The 13,567-nt window shown below is 41.4% G+C and overlaps 1 protein-coding gene across 19 annotated transcripts in view; it reads left to right on the top strand.

The window, feature by feature from the left end:
* The window catches only part of Klf12 (KLF transcription factor 12), a 432,451-nt gene that overhangs the window by 89,802 nt on the left and 329,082 nt on the right, over positions 1 to 13,567 (top strand). For 4 of the 19 annotated variants that reach the window (XM_063274328.1, XM_063274326.1, XM_063274327.1 and 1 more), the window contains exon 2: positions 1 to 13,567. This exon is cut by the window's left edge and continues 15,368 nt beyond it; it is cut by the window's right edge. The exons of the other annotated variants lie outside the window; for them this stretch is intronic. The gene's annotated coding sequence lies outside the window, so the exon portion shown is untranslated. 19 annotated transcript variants of the gene reach the window in all.

The raw sequence follows: 13,567 nt of genomic DNA, 5'->3' as shown, positions 1-13,567 counted from the left end.
GCACGCTCTCCACTCAGGAGTCAGCGATCTTCCTGTTGACTTTCCGAGTTTGCCTTTCTGTCAATTATTTATCCGTATGTTTTCCTGTTGGATTTCTTGTTTGTCCTTCCACCCCCAATTGAGTTTCCTGATCTAGTCTAGATTTTTAGTCCATTCTTTGCTTTATATCATCATGATTGCAACATTGGACTGTGTGATAAAGCTCTGTTCTCAAAGGTTTCCAGGCACTGCAGGGTGTTACCATATTAAGTTTTTCTATATAAGTGTTTCTACATAAGTGTCATTATTACAAGGGCTTTCCAGAATATGAATGTCATAATTAAATCATTTTAATGCCTTGTGTTTCTGGTGTTAAAAAGCCAGTTATTGAATGATGGTTATAGTGGAACATTTGATTTGTATTTGTTCTTTTGGTTGAAAAAAAAAAAAAAACCAACGGTTTCAGGCTGGTTGTTGCCACTCAGTTCTGACGTTTCTTATCTATTATAGAGTTTCTACTTGTTAGACTCTACATGGATATAGAGTCTAAATAGATGTCATGGTGAAGCTCTTCCTTACATGTGGACAAGTAGGTTCTAGCAAGTGGGATAAAAACTGGATGTTGCGTGCATGTGAACATATCTTTTAGGTAACCTGGTACATATAAGAACCATGTACTAACCTACAGTGTCACTGGTGCCCTTGCTATGCAAAGGTTTTAATTTTTGTTTGTTTTATTTTATTTTTCAGGTTTCTCCCTGCCTCTGTTGCTTAATAGAGTGCAATATTTCCTAGTGAAAGTAGATATAACATACTTCTTATCTGATGAGTTTTTCATATCTCATGAGTGGTGCACTGTTTTGCCCACAAATAATGGAATTGGCTTTTAAAAACTAATCCATTGCATTCCTTCTGACCCCTTTGTTTCTTTGTTTCCTTCCTTTGTTTCTATTGTATGTAATGGAGAAGCAGTGGCTGGAGATCAAGCTAATGTATTGACTCATGAGGACCATGCCCATGCCTAAGGATAGTGGAGCTGTGAACTGGGCTATCCTTGGCTTCTTCAAGATGGGAGAGTCCAACTTCCATGGCCACCTACCTCAGTGGACCATAGACTAACTACCTCACTATGCACTCTGGCAGATAACTACTTCAGCCCCTCATTAGGCACTGTCCCTTTCAGTTTGTGGATCCATCCAGCTAACCCTGGTCTTTAAAGTCAGTTCAGACTGGCTGAAGTTCAAATGTTGCTTTGTGGTTTATGGTTTTGTAAAACCGGGGTATCCAAGAAATGGATCTGTTCCTAAGTATTCTCCGTTCTGTAATGTAAGTAGCATCGTGGGTCTGTTTCCCGCTCTGCCTTCTTCCAGCTTTGCTGTTCTTGTTTGCTTCTTCTGAGATAGCAAAATGTGGGAACAGTACTGCCCCCAGCTGCCTCCAATTTCCACAGCAAAGACTCTACTCTCAGGAAACTAACAACTACTTTCTGATGACTAGTAATGGGCTTGCTAACTCTTTCCCTAATCCTGTCAGGGTGATGGCGAGGATAGACATGCTGCTGTGGCCATTGCTGGCGTAGAGAGACCTGTTAACCCCAACATTGGTTAAGCAAGGTTTCCGTGGAATGGAGGAGGATTGTGTTGTGTACTTGGCAATTATTGTATTTCATCTTAATGCATTTGAAAGAAAATATACATGCTAACTTTTGGATACATTTTCCCTTGTTTTAGTAGTTTATATACAAAGCAATTAATGTTAAAATGAATAATTTCTGTGAGTCAATAATCACAAGGAAGTAAATGACAAGTAAGCCATAGGGATACAGTGGGCAGAGTGAAATGGTAACTGTAAGTGAATCATCTTGGAAAGGTGGGTAATTAAAAGACCAAGTAAAAACACCATTCTAAAAAAAATCATGGGTTCTAATAGAGCATATTTTGGGCAGTGGTAACTGAGTTGATAAATGCTGAAGAAAGTATAGTGTATCCGAACAAATGTCCATTCTAATTGATGTGTAATTTGTGGTGTGTGTGTGTGTGTGTGTGTGTGTGTGTGCGTGTTCCTCTGTTCCTATCCAGTTTACTCCTTTGCAGTTCAATCTCTCACTGAACTGTAAGTTCATTATTTCAGCTATGATACCTGACCAGGGAGCTACCAAGATCTGTTTTTTCTTCATCTCCCAATTCTAGGACTATAACCACATACGTCCATACCAATCTTTTTACATGGGTGCACAGGATTTGAACTCAGGTCCTCATACTTGCACAACATATACTATTATCTATATACCATTTCCCAATCTGTGTTTCTAGTTTTTAAACCACCTTCAGAAAAGCACTTTTCCTCTAATAGTCTCAAAGACTGTCAGAATTGTTACCAGTTTTGCTTTCTTTTTTCTTTTCTAATCCTCTCCTCTCCTCTCCTCTCCTCTCCTCTGTTATCCTCTCCTCTCCTCTCTTCTCTTCTCTTCTCTTTTCTTTTAACACAAAGTTTCTCTGTGTAGCCTTGCCTGTCTTGGAACTCAATCTGTAGTCTAGTCTACATCAATAAGATCCTCCTGCCTCTGCCTACTAAGTGCTGAGATTAAAGCTGTGATCTGCCATAGCTTTACTCCTCCTTTTCCTCCTCCCTCCCTTCTCCTCCTCCTTTTTTTTTCTTTTCTTTTTTTCGGAGCTGGGGACCGAACCCAGGGCCTTGCGCTTGCTAGGCAAGCGCTCTACCACTGAGCTAAATCCCCAACCCCCTCCCCCTCCTTTTTTAATGGCAAAATGTATCTCTAATTACTTCACAAACTGATATGGAATATGCTTTTTTCCCCCAGAGTATACCTCTTTATTTTTAATTCACCACAGGTGGACTTTTCTGTAGAAATAAGTCTCACCCCTTCATCGAATTGTGGGAAAAAAATGCACAGTAATCCAGAGTTCCCCTGATCTCTCAGTCAATTTTCTCTGTCATTGGAATCTTCCATGGAGATGGCATGTTTGTTCTAGGCTGTAAATCCTTTAATTATAGTTCCTCCTTCATTCAGCTCCCTTCAGCTTTTACCTCAGTTCCTTTTCTGTTAGATACCCTCATTTGGTGCATCACATAATAATACCCGTAGACACATCTCCTTCATGCCTTTTGGCTGGAAAAGTGTATCTGACTGTCCTGTGTTTGATGACCGTGTCAGTGTGAGGACTTCTGATCAGGATCTCTGCAGAGTGGATCTCAGCTGGAATGGGCTTGATGGGTTTCCCATGATTGCTTCTGGGGCTTTAGGTTTTGGGAAGAGGGCCACATTTTAATCGGAGGATGCCTTGGCTCCTTTGCCTGCTGAAATTGGACTCTGGATTTTTCCACTTCGTTGCTTTCCAACCCTCTTTTGTATGTCAATATGAACTTGTGTATTTAGTTTATCCGTAGACTGTAAACTAGTACTCTTATATTGATTTACTGCCACTGTTGTGTGCTTCTTAAAAAAAGTATTTTTAAAGACATAGTAGTATTGTCCTTTTGGGCACTTGAAAATCCTACATACTCATCTCTTGCCTCAGCCCTGACACGAGCAGCTTCTCCAAGCAGCTATGGCTCCTCTTATTTGAGAATGGCATTAGAACCCAAGATCTGACTGCTGGATGTGCTTATTAAGGCTGTGTGTCACAGGGGACGTGATTGTATCCTGCTGCTTCTCAGATACAGAATGAAACGTTCTTTCATGACATTTCTCTTCCAGGTGTCACCCATCAGTGTGTGGGATAAGGGCCACCCATACTTGGGGATCATGTAGCTCCCCCCTCTCATCATGTCTCTGTAGCCAGGGACCCTTTTCCTTCTCTCCCTGGGAGGTTTGCAAAGTGGTTGATTTTTCTGGCCACTCTGATGAGCTACTCACTTAAGAGCAAAAATATGAGGGAAGATTTGTTAACTCTGACTGGAGAAGTTTTTTATTGATTGCCCGCGTCATCTTTTCTCTCTTTCTCTCTCAGTTTTGTCCAAGAGACTTAGCAGTTAAAAATGGTGAGTTAAAGTATGCTGTATATTGTTGTTGGCAGTAAGAATAAATGCAGACTCTGCCACAGAATTGCCCTTTAAGTAAAGATAGTGTGCTTTCTGTTTAATGTGTTCACTACTCTCTAGCATGCCTTCCAACCCACACAGCAATTTACTGTGGGGCCCCGGCCTAATGTGTTCAAACTAGACCCATTGCCCAATGTTTTATGAATTAAATCTTTCTAGAAAGCATAAATATTACCTTGAATAGAGAAATATACACCTCCTTCCTGGAGCTCTCTCTAAGGGAAGGACTTCCTCTCAATTGTGGAGTGGACTGATTTTAGCCCTATGAAGTAATTAATGGAGCATAGGAATTCATGCTCCCATGTTTCCTCTTTCTCCTTTCTCAGTCTCTCCATCCCAGCTTCTCTGACTCTTTCTGCCTCTGCCTCTGCCTCTGCCTCTGCCTCTGCCTCTGCCTCTGCCCCTGCCTCTGCCCCTGCCCCTGCCCCTGCCCCTGCCCCTGCCCCTGCCCCTGCCCCTGCCCCTGCCCCTGCCCCTGCCCCTGCCTCTGCCTCTGCTTCTCTGTCTTTGTCTCTGTGTATATTTCTTCCTTATATAGGCAAATTTCCATCCATTTTGCCATTGGGGTAGATAGGATGGCTGGAACAGGATGCCAAGAGATCACATATTGAGCTGCAAGCATGACTGAGTGAACCACTAGTGGCTCAAGTCTTCAAGTTCTTAGAGCTCCACCCCGGTGACTTATTTCCGGAAGCACACCTTCAAGTCCTCCAAAACCAACTGGGACCATGTTTTCAAATGCTTGAGACTGGGGGCACATTTCTCATTCAAACTACCCTCCGCTCCGTTTTCTCTTTTTTTGCTTCTCTGTATTATCACCAACATCTCACACCAGGGGGAGTTATCCTTTTCCTCCTCCCTAACTCCTGGTTTTAATCAGCACCACTGCATTCTACTCCTTTGAAGCAATTGAACACATTAATTTTTGATGTTTGAAACAATTCAATCTGTCAAAGGATGAAGGTCTTAATTTTATTTTCCTTGTGGCCATTTGTGGGGTAATTAGAAAAGCTGGAGCAGACCGAGACCCTCATTTTATCCAATCTTTCAAGTTTACAGGCTTAATGAAAACTAATATCTTATGAATGGATTCTCAGTTCAACCTTGTGAAGAGGGTTTCCAGTCAATTAGACAGACGTTACCACGTGCAGAGCCTTTAAAATGCAAGTCTCTTATTCCCTGCCCCCCCACTCCCCTCTCCCTACCTCCAGCCTTTAGTTCAGGCCGCTTTAAACACCTGATATTTCTCAGTCAAACTTTTGCATGTTAGGATGGAAAGAATGTGCCTTCACACTCAGCCTGGATTCCTTTTTGGTCCACCCCCTAGCTCCTCCTCCTCCTCCTCCCCCTTCTTCTCCTCTTTTCCCTCCTCCTCCTTCCCCCCCTTTTCTCCCTTCTTCCTTCCTTTTTGGGGGCAGGGGTTAGATAATCATGCAAAAGATCTGGAACACCGTCAAACCTTTTATTTGCTGGCTACTTCTCTATTCTGAGGCCTGTGCACACCCTAGCCAGGCTTCCTACTCACCAGGACTCATTGTGCTGTCTCACTTTTAACGTGTGCTTCCCTTCTGCTTTCTTCATATTCATTTAACTGCTTTATGAACTCTTGTTCTATGAGGCATTGGTCTCGCCTGTTTGAGTGAACAGCACATTGTAAATATTTACCATTATTTATTTAGAACCACCTTCTGAATTACTGTATTACCATAGACTTATTTATCAGGTCTTACTTAATTGACGTTCATACTCAAGAAACCATTAAATCTTTCTGTCCTCTCAGACTGTGGCAGAACTCAGATTCTCAGAGCCCAAACTCGTAAAATGTTCAAGATAGTTGGAAAGGTGTTCCCCTTGCTTTCCTTCTTTTTAGTAATGTCAGGGGGAGTTTGGCCACTTTGCATCATTATTATGATAACAGCAGGAAGAGAGGGGAGTCAGACTACCAGGTCAGATGTATGTTTTCAGGATTGAGTCTTCATGCAAATAGCCCTTCCAACCCTAGCTGTTAAGACTTAAGCCAGTAGATAACATCATACTTAATACTTAAGTTGTGATTAAAATCATAAATGTTACAAAACATGACAGGCACTTCAACCACTTATCTTTAATATAGCATGTTTTATATTCTGAAGATAAAATTAATACTGCCATTTTTCAAATGAAATTGAAAATGTATTTGCACACATTCACACAGTGGGTGGTGAAGGTAAAATTGGACCATGGCATCCTGACTCAGAAATCTCTCTTTACCACCTCTGCTGCTGTGCTCTGTGGATTTCCTTCTTCTCTGGGAATCTGCGAGTGTGTGTGAATGTATGTAATGTGTGTGTGTGTGTGTAATGTGTGTAACATGTGTAATGTGAATATGTGTGTAATGTGTGTACTGTGTGTATGTGTGTAATGTGTGTAATGTATGTATCTACTTCAGTATGACCAGAGGAGTTGAGTCACAATGCTGTGGTTTATAATTCTTCTTTTATTAGTTTGAAGTACTGGTGATTTTTAACAATAAATATTAAGAAGAGTGATTACTGTAAATAAGTTAACTATTAAAGGCAGCCTTTTATACAGTTTTCCTTTGATAATAAATCAGCACCTTAAAAGTATTGAATGTCAATGCCTTTGAATACATATGTATTGACCCATTTCTTGAATTGATGTATCAGTTTCTGTCTGAGGCCCAGATATGACATAAAGGCGAATAAAATGCACTTTCTTTTCCATGGATGGTAGTATGTTACAGCCTTTCCTCAGTAATTATATCCCAAGATTATACACACTACAAAGCATGCACAATACCATGGGTGCTTAGAGATCGCAGAGAAGGACATGACATGTCTTCTCCGGGAAAGCTGCGTTAGGCCTGCTATAAACAGGGAAGGTCTCTGTGCAAAGCATTCAGAGGACTGAGGTGAGCACAGGTGGAGTGGAGGAAAAGCAGGCTGCAGTGTTTGACGGTGACTGTTTAGAAAGATATATGCTAGCATGTTGGGGGATATAATTTTAGTTGCATCCATGAAGTTTTAGTGGGGATCTTATTTCATGCCACTCTGGACAACAGTTGAGGAGATACAGAAGGAAGAGAGTCATTCTCAGTTAAAATTTATGTGACCTGGTAAGAACGGGACTGATCTGAATGAAGAAGAGGTCAAGGTCAATGGAAAGCTTTGAATGGAGGGGACTGAGAGGATGGGTGGAAGTTAAGAGAGCTATTTTTTCTTCTGGCCTGCTTTCTTGTGGAACATGATGCGGGCATTTTTAATGACCTCAGTCAGTTATTGGAAACCTGGCAGGTACGACTTAATGTTGTGCCTAGTTGTGTATTGAAAAACCCGTGGACACCCTCTGAAGAATTTGTAGCAGAATTTCCTGTTTCTTGTTCATTCGTTGTACTAAATGATGCCTACTGAGAGCACTTGTGGGTCTTTGGATGTTTTAAAGTAGAGGGTGCAGTGTGTGTGTGTGTGTGTGTGTGTATGTGTGTGTGTGTGTGTGTGTGTGTGCTGATATTGGCATCCAGCCTCTTGTACTGGAAATCTATTTCTTGGCTTGATGGAGGCTCTCATTGGGGCTGAGGGCTGAAGCCTTTGGGCCAGGATCCTAGATAATCTACCTTTCTTCAGTGCTTTTCAGGAATGGTGATTGGCTGTATTGCATGGTTCTGGGTATCATCTACAGAGAGTGTGTGTCTTGGAGATGCTCTGCATAAGAGAGCATGAATTTTGTCTGCCTTGGATGATCTTTGCCCTACTGTTTGGTTCTGAGGTGGTACTTACTTGACTTGAAAAAATATGAATTGTTAAGTGATGGCAGTGAATGTAGTCTGTGGTTATTAGATTTTTCATACATATTGGTCCTTGGTAACTTTTGACCTAAGTAATACAACTCTTGAGGGATATTTTAATGACTTATTTTATTTGGGAACACTGAGGTCTAGTGTCCCATCGAATAACCCATTTATTATTCAAATCAGACACGTGCGGGTGAATCCTTTTTGTGAGAATGTCTCTTTACAGGCTATTTACCCGTCAAAAGTCATAAGGTTGTTTGAATAAGTCACGTGTGTACACACACTGGTGGAAGGTACTGTTTCACATGATGTGTTTGGAGCATCAGAGTGTACACATGCAAACTTATGGACATTATAATGTGCTCCTGCATGTTCTCCAATCATTTTGTGGAGGCAGTTTCTTCCTTTTGCCTCTCTCACCTTCAGTACCATTAATACTAGAGCTAAGGATAAAGATGTATGTAGAAATACTATCTTCCTCTTAGTTTATTCTTTTGAAACATAGTGCCTTAATTATCTCCCCCTTCCTGTTCAAAATATAATTCGTTGATTAATGAGCCTCTTATGAGTTTAAAGCACAATAACTTTATTTTCTTTTTCTTTTGTGGCTTTTTGACACAGGGTTTCTCTGTGTATCCCTGGCTCTCCTGAAATTCCCTTTGTACACCAGACTGGCCTAGAACTCCAGAGTCCTTGTCTCTGCCTCCCAATTGCTGGGATTAAAAGCATTCGCCACCAGCACCCAGCAGAAATTTTTATATTAGTTATTTTTATAATACTTTCACATTATGTTAGAAATAAAAATACCAAATGACTGACAGTGACAGAAAATTGAAGTAACCTGGTAGGGCGAATTATAAATTAATCAGAAATCAAGGTGAAGTATCTTTTGGGTAGGAGCTCATACTGATTTGAAATTAAATTATTTATTTATTAAATGTCTTCCCAGGAAAGCACAGATTGTGCAAAGTAAATCCATAGATGTAGTTTTGAAAGACAACTTCTGATCCAGGTTAGTAGGTTAATTAGTGAAAATATTTGTTAGTAAAGCCCCTTGTCCTCCTAGGCTGTTTTCACTCCTAATATATACAGAGTTTGAACTGTGTGGTAATTTCAGTTTGGAGATTTAATGTTTCTAAGGATATATATAGAAACATTGAGCAGCTGTGGTCACATACATCTTCATTTTCTACGAAGAGTCAATTGCCGATTGCTCTTCTTTCCCATTGTGTCAGAACAACTTGAGCAAAAAATTTTCTCCCCAGAGCAGATATTGTAATGATGTGAACCTTAGGTTAATATTGCTATTTTATTTTTACTTTTTAAAGACTTACTTATTTTATTTACATGAGTACACTGTAGCTCTTTTCAGACACACCAGAAGAGAGCACTGAATCCCATTACAGATGGTTGTGAGCCACCATGTGGTTGCTGGGATTTGAATTCAGGACCTCTGGAAGAACCGTCAGTGCTCTTAACTGCTGAGCCATCTCTCCAGTCCAATGTTCCTACTTTATAATAATCATGTATGATCATTTGTTTTGTGAGCTGTGAATGAGGTGTGATTGGCCAACGTATCTTCAGAGTTTGACCATGACACGTGGACCTGCTGAGGATGCTGTCATTGTTTTTCCACATAGAATATGCCTGTAACTCCTTTCCGTCCTGTATGTCTTGGGTGTTGGATAGTTGGACTATGAGGATGCCAGTGTGTGTTTGTCATCCAAGTGCATGGGTGAATGCCAGGAGAGAGTGTGGGCTTCCTATATTCTGAAGGCATGGAGAGCTAAGTACATCCACACTTTTAGGCAACAGTGTTTGCATTCGATAGTGTATTTGTTGTTGTTGTTGTTTTATTATTTTTGTAAGGAACTTTGAAATTCATGCTTACAGAAGTCACTTGGACTTGTTCCTCCCAAATTCAGGGAGACCCATCTTTATCTTTATTTCCTTACTAGCTGCCCCCATCATTTATATATTATAAGAACAGAGTACAGAATCAAACCCAAGGCCTTGGCATTGGGGCTTCCATACAGTTTATGCAGATCTAACTAGTTTTTACATTCATCCATATTTTTGTGCCAGTACATGTCGTTCACCACAATTTTATCCCATGTATACATTTGTATGAATGCCAGAATAGACATATGAGGTTTATGTATACAGCTTCCCTTCGTTCAAGGCTTTTTTGGACTTCCCTTCTTTCCCTATCCTTAAATCAAGTTCCAAAGTGCAGTCTTAACTTTGCACTTTGCATTTTAACTGTGACAAGCAAAAGATGTTTATGCTGAGAAAAAGAAAACCAACAAGGAAGGCATCTGTTGACCATTTCCTGGTGTGTTGAGCATCTCTGATCCAGGCTAATTGTCTGAGTGAGAGGAAATGTGCTCGCTCAGTGTACATGAGTACTTGTCTGTCAGTGTCCCATGTAGCACAGTGCTGTGTATGATGAATATGTAAAATGAAAAATTTAAAAATAAAAGAAGAAACAAGATTCTTAGAGCTTTGTTTCCTGGCCTTTGGATTGCTGATACTATCCTAAGGAACCATCCTCATGAATCACAGCTCATGCCCCCTGTTGCATTTATTAAGGAGGAGATGCATGGCATTACTGAACATCAGTAGAGTGTTAAAAGAAGTGCATTTTAGAAAAAGGATCTTATAAGTAAAAGTGGGTTATGGGTTAGAGTGTTCCCGGAGTTGGTATAGTTGGCGATTTCATGTACTTAATTGTGGTGCTGAGGGGAAAGCATGCTGTAAGCTAGGGGCATCTGAATATGTGACCATGCTCTCAGAAAGAAAAACCATCCTTTGGGGTGAAGATAGCATCTTGAGTTGCAGATACACAGATAAACACAGTAAGAACTCGACACTGAAGAGAAAAACAGGTGCTTTAGCTTTTCCTGTAGGAAATTGTTAAGCTTTTAAAAATGAAGCTCGTCTGTGTGGCACAGATAAAAATAGACACGCCAGTTTACACAGGTTACAAATGCATCAAGGGGAGGCTTCACGGGTTGGTGGGGAAGAGAAGTCACCTTCTCTACTTCCTTTCTCTCACGTGCTCCTTCTGGTATTTCCCAGTAATGGGGATCAGGGGCGGAAGGTCTTGGAAAGTCTTGGCTCCGGTTGTGAAAGGACTGTCCTCTCCCGCTGACTCAGCTATCCTGTTTTCCTACCCTGCCTTCTTCACTCCCACCACTGAGCTGTTTTTAAAGCAAAGGAACAAGAAAAACCTGTTTTACTGGGAAAAGCTTTCAGACACACGCACCCATCCTCTGGATAGGAAAAGTTTGTCAGCTCCTCCGGTTTAAATCCTTCAGCCCAACTGGTCTCTGTCCCTGTGGTCCCGCTCCTGTGTGCTGTGTGCAAAGAGTGGATCTGGGAGTCTGCGGGTGGGCGTGGGGACCACGAGTCTGGGTAAGTGTCAGGCCTGGCCTTTAAAAATAGCTTGTTTTTCATTTTGGGAACATAACCTCCCTGTTCCATTTTGTTAACAATCAATTTTTAACTCTTATATTAGGTGCCATGGGACGTGTTTAAAAGTCTTCATCTTCCTGGAATGAACAATCTTTTTAGAGGATTTATCTAGTAGGAGAAAAAAGATTTACCAGCCAAATAAAAGGCCAGGGTAAAAGTACAATATATGAATTCAAGTGAGTCCTTGGGACAAAGCATACAGATGAGGTCATGCAGGGACTTAGTCTGGTTGGAGATGGTGACAGGAATTGCAGGTAAGCACATTCAGAGGAGAGTCCTGTGATGGAACCTGGGTACCACTTATATGCTGGACGGAGTCAGAATACGGGGTTTGCTTCCTTCTTTTATTTGCTACTTCAAGTTAAGTTCCTCCCTGAGGCACGGACTCCTGTCTGACATTGGAGTCCAGGTATAGTTTTTTGGTTTTTGTTTTGTTTTTGAAAGTAATAATTGTTAAAATGCTTCCAAATTGCAAGACCCTGTACTGGCTGGAATTTTTATTCTTTGACTGCCAGACTCAGAAGTTTAAATTTAGAATGTTAAAATTTCCTTGTGTATACATTTCAAAAACGAAAAAGCATCTGTAAAGATGTTGATCTTAGGCATTTTTTCAGAATGTAAAATGGTGGTTGGGAGAGTGATTGCCTGGCCTTGGCTGGGTGTGGCAGCATGCATTTGCAACCCCCCACCCCGGGGGAGGTAGAGACGGGAGGATCCCTGAGATTATGCTAACTATCCAACATAATTGGTAAGCTTTAGCTCAACAAGAGGGCTTCCCCTTCATTTTTCAAAGGTACACACACACACACACACACACACACACACACACACACACACACACACACACACACACACACACGAGGAAAGAGAAGGGAAATGGAGTAATAGAAAGGAGCAGGGAGGCAGGAGGGAGGGAGGAGGAGAAGGAGGAAATAAAGTGCCAAGGTTGCTGAGATGGTTTGATGGTGTAGGTGGTAAAGACGCTTGCCACTGAATCTGGTGAACTGAGTTCAGTTCAGAGACCCACTGTTGAGAACCGAGAACTCCACGTTTTTCTTGCTCTAATCTTCACAGGAGCACCACAGTATCCGCAGGCACCCCTTAAATGCACAAGTTTAAAATATGTCCATCTGCATGACTCTTCTGCCTGTATGTTATGTACCATGCGCATGCCTGCTACCTGAGGGTGGTAGAAGAGAGAGGCCTGGGCACCCTGGAACTGGTGTTACCTACTGTTGTGAGCTGTTACAGTGTGGGTGCTGGGACTCAGCCCAGGTCTCTTGGAAGAGTAGCTCACAAAATTAACCACTCAGCCCTCTCTTCAGTTGCCTTTGAAATTTCCTTAAAACGAGTGTAGCAAATTATTTAGGGTGACAGATACATTCTCCATTCATCAGAGTGGGAATGAACGTGTAACTTTTTAAAACTTAGGATGGATTGCTTTCATTTGGCTGTAGGTAGACTGTTCTTGAAAAACAACTGAGAACAAAGACCAATCCTGTACCTTGAGCCACCACGCCCTTGTCTCCCTCCTAACATCTTTCTTGAGCAACTCTTAGATGATGCCTTCTGCAGTGGGGATATGAAAGGATCATCCTCACTAAGTGTCAGGTTAATCACAGTAGCACAATGTGTGTGTACTCTCAGCTTTAGTTGGACACAGAGTTTTTCAACTCTATAATTGTGTGGTGAGGACACTGTAGAAACCAAAGGAGGTTTGGTCTTTTCCTGGCCCAGCCTTATGTACGTAATGCTATGCGTTCTTACCATGCTGAATCGTGGTTGTGGCCATCAGCTCCCAGGCAGCAATCACACTGAAGAGAACGGGCTTAAATACACATGTTTTAAATGTGCAATGCTGTCTACTTATTATGTCATTAGCTTTAATCCTATCCTAAACCAGAGAGTATCTGTGTGCATCACTTTGAACTGACATTTGCTGCTGAAGAAAGGAGAAAATAACCAGGAGCTTCAATACAGGGACCAGGGAGGATGCCTACCTGGAGGAGTGTTCACATGCAAATGTGAAGTAAGCTATAGGATAAACACACCCAGAAATTTAAACAAAAGTGTATGAATTATGAGAAGAATTAAGTGTTGAAGCAGGGACTGTCACATTGGATTCCATAATGAGTCTTTTTAGGGTGTTCTACAACTGGGGAACTAAAGCTTCTTCTATATTGCCTTAATTCTGCTCGTCTACCATTTGTCAAGCTGAAGAGAGCGTTGCTCTTAAGCTATTGAGTAAATGTTGGTGAT

This window comes from Rattus norvegicus, chromosome 15, assembly GCF_036323735.1.
Source record: "Rattus norvegicus strain BN/NHsdMcwi chromosome 15, GRCr8, whole genome shotgun sequence".
In the NCBI taxonomy this organism is placed as follows: domain Eukaryota; kingdom Metazoa; phylum Chordata; class Mammalia; order Rodentia; family Muridae; genus Rattus; species Rattus norvegicus.
Note: the sequence above shows the minus strand (reverse complement) of the source record. Positions and strands in the feature narration are given on the sequence as shown.